This window comes from Labrus bergylta, chromosome 11 (assembly GCF_963930695.1).
Source record: "Labrus bergylta chromosome 11, fLabBer1.1, whole genome shotgun sequence".
In the NCBI taxonomy this organism is placed as follows: domain Eukaryota; kingdom Metazoa; phylum Chordata; class Actinopteri; order Labriformes; family Labridae; genus Labrus; species Labrus bergylta.
The window spans coordinates 1084083-1095234 of record NC_089205.1 but is presented as its reverse complement, the minus strand read 5'-3'; positions in this window follow the sequence as shown (position 1 = coordinate 1095234).

Genomic DNA, 11152 nt, shown 5'->3' with positions numbered 1-11152 from the left:
GCTTATTCAGAGCATTAATAAATGGTTAATCATGGTTAAGTAATGCTTATTCAGAGCATTAATAAATGGTTACTCATGGTTAAGTAATGCTTATTCAGAGCATTAATAAATGGATAATTATGGTTAAGTAATGCTTATATAACATCAACAGTAATGATAGGTTAGGGTGTAAATTAAGAACGTCTACATGAAGATAAAGGAACAATCTAACATCTACATGAAGACCATGGTGTGGTCCACTGATCTCAACCTTTACCAAAAATAAGTCATCAGTTGGAGAATGGACAAGTAAGTGAACAGTCATAAACCTTTAATAAACATTAATAAAAACAGTTTTGTCTTAATGACATGAATTAGCTGTGAACCTCAAGACATGTATCTAAATGAACATCTTTATCAACCATTTAGTAATATTAGTTAATAGGCTTAATTAACATGAAAACCCTTAATTAAGAGACATCTGTTAAGGGTTTCTTAATGTTCATTAATGTATTAAATTACTGTTAATTAAAGCTTATTACTGCATTAACTGATGTTAATAGCATCCTTAATAAGGATTAAATAATGTATTAATTAATACCGTAGACAACATGAACACCCTTAATAAATTATTACTAGGCATTAGTTAACCGTTAGTAACCATTAGTTAAGGCTTAATAATGCCTTAACTAATGTTAATTAATGTACCCTTATTGTAAAGTGTTACCCAAAAGGTATATTTTCAGCTCACATTAATTATACTGTGTATTCCCTTTTATTTTTAAATCCTGCAACATAAAAAAAGATAATTCCCCTTATTATATGAAACCTGAATTATCAATTACAATCAAGTTAGAAGTTCATCTTCTAGTGCAACATAAAAAGTGAGGGCATCATTCATCATTCTTTTATCAAACCTTGCAAGAATTTGAAATTCATGCAGAGAGTACATGTCATTTGGTGTTTATATGGAAAAAGCAATTGTATTTTCCTTAAACAAAAAAAGACAATCTAATGACAAATTGGTATAATAAGTACACCAGAAAGCAGGGAATAAAGGGTATGACACTCAAAACTTCCCATAGTAACCACATGTAGCTAGTGAGTATAGTACATTTTAGGTAGTGAGAATAAACGTTTAGACAAGTGTACGTATGTTAGCATGTACCAGGATGAAATTAAGTTGAACCAAAAATTCAATTTTTGTTTTTTATTTTTTGGAAAATTTTATATCTCTGGGAGTGCACAAAATGGTATTTATCCATACATTTAGTTGTGTGGGAGGGATGTCTCCTTTATTTATAAAGGTGTGAGCTTTATTGTAGCAATTTCCTCTGAGCCTCCGGGACTGATGGACATATCTTGTGTTCTCTGTCTCGCCTTATCACCGCAGATCTATATTAAACAGCATAACACAGCCAGTGTGTCATTCCACCTTTGGTGCACCTGCCATCTCTGAATCAACCACTCACTATTGGGTGTCTATCAAGACAATCTCATTTCATTCCTCTTTCCAGCTCTCATATCTCCTTATTTCTTCTCTCCTATATTAATTTTGGCAACACTCTGTGTTTATGTGTGCATGTATTTATCTTTCTTAAATGTGTCAGTGGGTTCTATTTGATCTGCCCTGTATCGTATTCAAACAGCTCACTATGACTCCTGAGTTTGACATGTCTTTGAAATTCTTTTTTGTCTGCCAGTCTTCCCCTGGCTTTGGGTTTGAATATGTTTTGAAAGCAATCCAGATGGTCACTCTTTTTCTCTGAAAGAAAATCCTGGCATTTACCTTCTTAACTTGCGCCTTCTGTCCCCTCAATCTCTGCATTTTTCCCCCTCTCGTCAGCCTTTCTGCTGATCCCTTGATACTGCTGCTGCCTCTGAAGAAGAGGAAATTAAACTCTTTTTTGTCAGTCCAATATGTCGCTCCTGCCTGTTATCACACAGAAACCTTGCTTTCCAGCAATGCCTGTCTCTCACTCCCCTAATGAACTCATTTTGCACGAAGAAAGAATACATCCTTATCTCTGCAGCAGAGGCCCTTTTCTCTCTCTGACACACACTCTCTGTCTCTCTCTTTTCTCCATAGCTTCTCCTACATTCATAGTTCACATAAATGTTACCAAGATACAGTAAGGTTTACTTATTTGTAGAATTGTCATTAGAGGTGAAGAGATGAGAAACACAAGGATTTAAATAGAGAAAATGTATCCTTAATAATATTCCAACATGTATTCTTTGTTTTTAATGGGATCCCAAGCTCTTGCAGTTCCCGTGTGGAAGTGTCCTCAGTGTGTGATATAAAGAACTTTGAACATTAAGAGAAATACAAAGGACTTAAATCACAGCAGAATATTTAGGATTTACAAGAAAACAGAACAAAAGTATAATTCATTTAAGAATACTGTAAACTGGAGTGCGGATAGCCTACAGTGGTTATGTCCCTCCCCCCATGTACAGAGGCTGCAGTCCTGTGGGTTCTAATCCGACCTCTGCCCATTACTGTATGTCATCATCCCCTTTTCTCCGCCCAACATTCCCTGTCTCTCTTCAGCTGTAATAAAGGCAAAAAGGCTTAAAAAATAATAATAATATAAATTTAGTTTATCTCATACAAACAGTTGACTTAGTCAAAACCAGTCTGCCAAATACTGTAGTTTCACCAGAGATCACTTGGAGCTTAATCCAAATGTAAACTCCCCAGCCAGATGTGTTCCACTATCTGTTCTTTAAAGTGTCACTTCTTCTAATTCTACTTAACATGACATTTCAGATTTGTATGTGGTGTTGCCTTTTTAAGATATTTCAATGCAAATAGACATGTGACTTGCAGTGTAGTAAAGTTTTCCAACGGACCATCCAGGAAGTATATGCTCCAGTGTTTTGGTGAACCATGTTGTAATTACGTATGTTCAATTAGCATGTTTCAATATTTGTGCTCATTGTCTTGGCTCACTGGCTCATTCAGGGCCCGACGTACACCAGGTGCAAAGCGTCTTGGTGTGCAGCAGAGTCATAATTGATATTTTCCAGCCACTGAAGTTGTCATTTTAACGCACAGCGCCTGTGTTGTTTGAATAGCAAATGAACTTGTGCCCCTGTTAGAGTTTCTATCTTGAGGATAAATGAGGAATGGTCAGGTGTGGTGGTGTGTTTTAGGATTTTAGACTAACAACAACCTGATGTGTTGAGAAGAAGGTAAGTAAGTAACCTGCTTAGTTTGATTTACCCGCTACCTGCTACTTGCTAAGATGAGTATAGTAGCAAGCAACGAGTTTGCTAACTAGCCTTGATAAACTTTTCATTTCAGTGAAATCAGACTGGCTTGGCTTGCCTGTAACAGACCTCCTCAGCCCTAACAATATATCCAGGCCGACATGTCAGTCGCTCACTCACGGCTTAGGCTCAAAGGGGATCATGCTTTTGCAGTCAAAGCCCCTAAACAGTGGAACAGCCTTCCCCCTACCAGGAGGTCTTCCCCCTCTGTTGACTCAAAACATGGTTTTATATGTTCGCATTTGGACTCATCTAATTATGAACAGGCAGTTTTTAAGGTTTTTGCTTTTTTGCTTTCTTTGTTGTTCTTTCTTTATTCTTATTATTTGCTGTAAACTCCTATACTGTATGTAGTGTCTGTACTGCATTGTACAACACTTTGGTCAGCTGCTGCTGTTTTCAAATGTGCCTTATAAATAAGGTGACATAACTTGACTTGACTTAACTTGTCCTGATGCTTTATTAGACGCATTGCTGCAAGATAAAAAAAAATCAAATTCATAGATTTGGCTTCACCGTTTAAGTTAGGAACATAGTTTCAATGAGTAATGTTGACTTCATGATGTTGGTTAATATATCAACTTACTTCTGTTTGACATTTCATTTCACATTTATGTGAGAACAGATAAAGAACGACAGAAAATTCAATACGATTGACCTGATAACTTCAGTTTCTCCACCTTGAGTTAACACTTTCAAGTCACCTCCTCTACCAAGAGAACATTCTGCTAAAGTCTTAATGCAGTCTTAAATTTTTTAACCCTTTAAAAAACATCTCAACAGGTAACTGATCCCTTGATGTTTGAAATAACGCGTTGTTTATTTTTTCCACAATTTTAGAATTTTGACATTAAAAGCTGACATTATTCTCTTTTAGGAACTGAGCTGCCTTCATACCAAAATTCATACTTGGGCCACAAAACAAAATATCTTTATAAAAGTTTGTCAAACACTGACTCCATTTTTTTTTCGTCCTGCAAAAAGGGTCTCGTTTTTATTGCATTATGATGTTTGTTTGCTAAATTAAACAGCCACAAGTTCAACACCTCTGTTATATTCAGGAACCGGAACCATGTATTTCAACTGATCTAAGATTCACATGTTTTGACAGGATGTCCACTAAGAAAGTGTCAGTGGAAGTATACAGCAACGACGGCCCCCAAGTCTCAAGTCTCATCAGAATCAGAATCAGAATCAGAATCAGCTTTATTAGCCAGGTATACTTACACACACAAGGAATTTAACTTTGGTGAACTGTGTGGGGTTAAAAGTTTGTGTCCAGAGTGTGTCTGTTTCAGCAACACACACTCACACACCAATAACTTTGCTTCCAGGAGCAATTTGGGGTTCAACATCTTGCAATAGGTCACTCCACTTTGGGGACAGAAAGAGACATGGGCTTAAATGGCAATCTTGGAAGTAGTGAATTACCTGCAGTCCATTAACAAATAAATGAAGACATTGTCCAATTATTGTGTTACATTTCCTCCCATCAGAATCCACACTCAGCCTTTATGGAGCTCTGATCCTCCCAGTGGTTGGCAATGTAAGCTACTCCAGATGTAAGGACATGATACACCAAAAAACCAACAGGGTGGGATATGTGGCCAATAAAACCCATCTTATGTTGGGGAAAGTGATCTTAAATGACCACAACATCCCTAAATAGACTTTTTTTAACCATTGGTTAGTGGAAAGAGTGAAGACAGGGCAGCCTAGTGTAAGAAGTTCAGTATGTTTACTGCAGAGGGTCAGTCCGGTTATTTCCTCTGACATTCTGAGGCTTTCCACATCTGGCTGCCATGAGGAGACCTATGCCTTCATCTAGTACAATAATTCATAGGCCAGTCTGTCTGTCCCAATGCAGGGTGTTTAAATACTTACTTAGATACAGTATGGCCATCTGGTTGAGTTCCATTGCTTGCAGCTGAACCCTGCAGCGACCGACTGTTTTAAAGTATAACTACAGGTATGATAGAGAATCACATGGGACAGCCATGCAGATAATTAAGAATGAACTCTGAAAGCACTTGGTAGTTGCTATTCAACAAATAGATGTTTGACTGATTTGACCACAAGTGGACAGCATTGAGTTAAATCCCTATAGGGATGTTGAAGTTTCATCCCAGCACCCCTGAAATATCACTGCATGTGATATCACTGCAGATCTTTTTAAATTTGAAAGGTATTTTGTAAATATCTTCATGTTATTTTTTATTTACATTCCGGTTGAGGGATGGCCGACTCTACCAGCTGAGCCACAGCTGCCCAACAATGATTTACTTTCACCACTGGTACCCCTGATCTGTGGGGGGGGGGGTACTGAGAGGTAAAATACAATGCTGGACTTGCTTTAAATCACAGATGAAAGGTTAGATGTAGCCAAGCTGTCGGCCAGTTTAGCTCTGTTATAACACAAGGTTAAATGGGACTTACTCAGAATGTGATTATACACTTGGTACAGTGTGCTCTCTCTACAATAATAATTGCTGATACACGACATGTTGAAATTAATGCAGTTATTGAACAAATATCCCGCATTCTTTCATGACTTTTTTTTCTCCATCCCTTTTTTTTTGCCTCTCCAGGAGTTGGGTACTTGAGTGAGGATGACCACCATTTCCAGCCCAGGAGGTAAGATCACTTCCCATATTGTCTGATTCCAGTTTGTTTTTGTTTTTTGGTACTGTTGGGCCTCAGCCATGTGCATGGGACAAAAGACTCAGGCCTGTATCACAGTTCTCAAGCCTGACTAGAGTATTTTGGAGGGAACTGAACAAACGGGTCTTAGCCCAGCAACCCCCCAACAGAAACCAACGAATAGGTGTGAAAAGTGGGGGGGTGTCTGAATTCTCTATCCTCATTGGAGGAGGCCTGAGGTAAACCCACAGGCAGCTCCAGTCTTTAAAAGCAATCACCAGGCATTGCTTCCTTCTCTTCAAGTGTGGTCTGCCGACACCAGAGGATACCCTCTCCAACAAGATGGACTCCAGCATTCGAGACAAACCCTTTCCTGCTCTTCAAGTGTTGTCTGCTGACACCAGAGGATGCCCTCTCCAACAAGATGGACTCCAGCATTCGAGACAAAGCCTTTCCTCCTTTTGACTTACATAGGTTAAACTCTAGAGCTGAGGTTGCTCAGTATAGGTAGCGCTTCACATGCTGAATTCAAGCATCAGAGGATTCAGCTGACTACTTCCACTGCATATTTTTAGGAGTTTTGGGCGCAATCAGGTTCGAGCAAAAAGAAGAGTTTCTTTCCTTTGATTTTTCGTAAGACGTCATTGAACGCAACTGGACAGGAGCGCTGAAGGAAGCCCACTGATCCCTGAATCCACAAGGACACATAAAGAACTCGGCTCCTGCAACCAGAAGACCCTATAGAGCAGCGCTCTGGTCGAAGATCTGAATCCCGCTACCCTCCTCCTACATCTGCCACGAAGGAAACCTGCCTGAATCTGTTGATTTAACATTCAACAGAGTGACGATCTAACCAACTTTGCAACGATCACCAGGAGTTACCCCAAGTAAGAGCTTTGGTCTGGGCAGAAATAGTTATGTTTCTTTTATAACCACTGATAATTATGCATCATTGTTGACGACACGTCACATTCTGTTTATTATCTGTTGTAAGCTACTGCATTTGTTTTATTGTAATGAACTGCTGTGTTCGTCTATGTACGTAATGCTATGCTAGTTTACCTTCAGTCAACGGTTTTCACAATCAGAAAGACCAGTGAACCTGCCGTTGAATCAAAGTCCAGCCACTGGCTTTCTGGTGTTTAAGTAACAGTTACTGAATTCAGCTCAGAGAGCTCAAACTATTTCAAAAGGTAGCCACACGACTTCCTTTGTTGTCCACCATTTTGATGAAGCCACATGGTGCATTGTCTCTCTCCACCATCTTGTTCTCTCTCTCTCTCTCTCTCTCTCTCTCTCTCTCTCTCTCACACACATCTACATACACACTCATCTACACACACACACACACATTTACACCTCATCCACAAGCCTTGCTTGATAATGTTTGTTGCTTAGATTAGTTTATAATAGTTATTTGTTTAATTAAGTTCATTGATTTTGGATTGATGTTGCTTTGTTTAAATAAATTCTGTTATAATTTGAGAGCAGTTGTTTGTGATTACTGGTGTATTTGCATTGTGATATAAGCTGGGTGCGAAGGCTTTGTGTACGGATTTCACGCCTTCAATTTATTAAATGTAGTTATTCATTATTAATAATATTAGTAATTAAATAACTAATTTGAGACTGTTTTATTTACCTGATTACAGGTTGGTGCGCCAAAACGAGATTAAACATAGTTTAATGATATTTTATTTATATTATTAATAATTAAGTATAATTATTAAAGAATATAACCAAAGTTGACTTGATACAACCCCAACAGTACGATTCTTTTTAACACTATTTCATACCACACTAGAACCTGTAAGATAGGGCTGAAGCCACTAGGGGGTGGTAGTACATTGGATTTACTGTGTTTTTCAATTGCAGAACAACACAGTTTGTTTTATCTTCAAAAGATATGTGTCAAGATGAAACCAGGGTATCCACACAAACAAAATGAAGATTCCTTTTGTTTGCTTTAACCAGTGAAATAAGAGTTTTTTTAAAATTCTTTTACTGTTTCTACTATGTATGATAAAAGAAAATAGAGCACAATAAAGTCAGCATATGCAATGGTTATGGTATCAATGGGCTTATGTTGAATCTAAAAAATTAAGTAATTTACTAAATTAGATGTTTTTTTTATGTACCATATAGTTAAAATTGAACTTTTGTTTCGAAAACATCACATCTGTGAACAGATTCACATAAAAACTGATCACCTGCCTAAGTCCTTTGTTTCAAGCTTCTGAAATATCTGACTTATCAAAATGTGAAAAGACGTGTTCTGAAGCATTAGTCATTAGCATTTCTAATAATATCAAACCCATTTAACCACAAAGATCAAACTGTCAGTCAGATTTCAACAAGTTTTTCACACACTGCTTTTGTGCCGAGGACACATGCTCCCAATTATCTGTTAGGTAATACAGCACCAGCAGCTGGTGATCATACTAACAGATGCCTGCAGACACACACACACACACACACACACACACAATAATACATAAAGCTTCTGTCCCATACACCAGAAATGATAATAGTCCTGTTTTTTTTATTCATTTCAGTTACGTCATGCGCAATTTGCTCAGCTTTGGCACATATCCACTCTGGAACTATCAGCCCACGGTTCAATATGTATCTCAGCAGGTTTTTTTGATCACAGGTTTTTGGTTTGGTTGGTTTTGAAGGCCCAGGCTGTTGGAGTGTTCTTTCGATTCACAAGCACGTATTGAAATGTGGATACCGTACTAAACTGTTCAATATTAAATTGACAATTACTGCATCTGTGGTATCCTCACAAACATGCACTCTAGCAAGTAGGGTGGGGCCAGGGGCATAGCTGAGTGACCCTTCTGTAAATTACATAAGAGTTAAGATCCAACAAATGGTGTTCTCCCCACCCTACTATGGATTTAAGCAGCAATAAAAAAATATAAATATATATTGTAAAAGGTCCACTGAGACCGAGGTGCACTCAAACATTAACTTCTCTTAAGTCTTTATCTCTTTAGTCTCTTCAACACAGTAACACCCTGTAACTCTCACTCTGATTCTTCCTCCCTCTGTCAATATCTTCTTCACACAGACACACACAAACAGCTGTCTGTACTCCCCTGCACCTCACAATTGGAGTATAATGTTACTGCAATGCATTAATGACTCTCAGGCACAGACTGCTGCCTCAGGATTGACTTTCAGGGACATTGGTGAAGACATTTTTTGTCCAGAGTTACAAAACCAACCTTAGTTTGAAGGTTAAATAAGACTTTAAATGGTTGGGAAAAATGTTCAGAATTGCTTCTAAACAAAGGAGGTGTTTGTTTCTGACCTTTCTTGTGACTGCAGGGGAAATCATATGAGACGGCATGACTTGTCAAAAGTGACAGCATTGCACAATCTATTCAAATTGTTTCTATTTTCATTTTTTAAACGTCGAATTATGAATCTTTTTTCTGATGTAACAGCACCTTAACCTAAAAAGACCCATTGGAAATGTTTGTGTCAGTCCTTGATTGCAGTTTGCATCAGCTTCAAACCCAACAGAGGAGCCTTTATGTTGCATGGGCAGGCTGCTGAATGCCTGTTGTCTCTCTGCTGTAGAGCGTTTTCTTTGTCATGGAAGAGTTTGATGTGAGCAGAAGTTGATTGTATTATTTAAGAAGAGAGACAACATTTAGTCTGAAAGTAAGTACATTTTGAAGAATAAAACTGGACCAAAATGTTTTGAGTTTCTATAACTCACTCAAATGTGACTGAAACTCATTTTTTAAATAGTCTTGACTGAGACTTGGACTAAATTGATAGTGGTTGCCAAAATTAATACAGCATGAAGGGATATTTTGAGCAATTGTTTTATAGTGTGTTAGAAGTATAGAAGTGGGTATTAAGCTACATGAGCTAGCAACAACACATTTGTATTTTAATTGAATCAGTATTTGGCTGTTGGAGCATTTCATCACAGCCAATGAGAGCCTTTGTTTAAAGGAGGGGCCAGCCCCTGTTCTGACTGTACTGATAACTGACATTTCTTGTAGCCAATGAAATTCTCAAAACATGATCTGCTGCTTCTATCAATACTTTTTGGATGAGTTGTTCACACAGAGGAGATTGATTTAAAGAGTTTTGCCTTTTATTCACCTTTAACTTTATCAACAATTTTGATCAATAGCCATCTAAATTGTTTTTATTATTTTTTTTTTTTTTAAATGGGGGGGGGGCAGCATCACTACAGAACAACAGTGCCTTTGAACTGCATGTTTCTTCCTTTCACATCGAGTACTGTAAGATATACTACAAGAAGATTGTGCACCATAACAGACTCATGTACCAGCCACTGGACAAATGAATTCCCTCTGCTGGTAATGGGTTACATCCCACTTGTGATATAAAAGTTGTCCAAATAAAAGATGAGTTATGGTAGGAGCATGTGTGTTCATGTGTGATGTGCATTATGTGTTATGTGTGATGTAATCAGATCAGCTGTAGGCAGAACACAGAGTGTATAGTGTTCACAGTCACCTGCCATTTGACTTCATTTTTATATCTTAACAGGTTAAGCCTCATGGGAATGTAAAGCTGTTTTTTTTATTATTTGTGAGATGGATTGTCTTGTTCCCAGGAGAAGATCTTAAGTTATTGTGTTGGTTATTGGAAATAGGCTTCCAGAAATGACATTTGAAATGAACTACACCTAGATGAACAAATTGTCATGTATCCTGACACATCAGTAGAATTAAAAATGGTCATTGGGATATAAAATGACCCAACACACATTTTGTCCATTTAGCATCTCAGGTGATCTTCCTATTCTCTGACTACCCTCATGTGAAGGCTCCTCTACACTTAAGACTAAAACATGGAGCCTGCCTTGCCAAGTCTTTGGCCTATTACAGGCACTGAGTCAGAATAACCTCAGCATGTTTCTCATTTGTCTGGCCTCTTATGTAACGTGATCACAAGGTCTGTACTTACTGAGTAAGTCTCCCCATTGAGCAAACCTGCCAAAGCAAAAACCTGTGTTGATGTGATAGACTCAATTTCATTAAGCATGAGCATGTGCCCTACAAATGGCAAATGGCCATGGAATTGACACTGCTTCTGCTAATGAAAGAATGCACCTACGTACCATAATACAGGTGGGTATAGTCCACAGCAAAACAGATTCTTGTCAGTTTGAAGCAGACAATCACAAGTATGGAAGTCTAAGACTGTTGAGTTGTTGTTGATTACGTCTTCTCTTGCCGTTTTCTGCTGTACTCTGCTAATC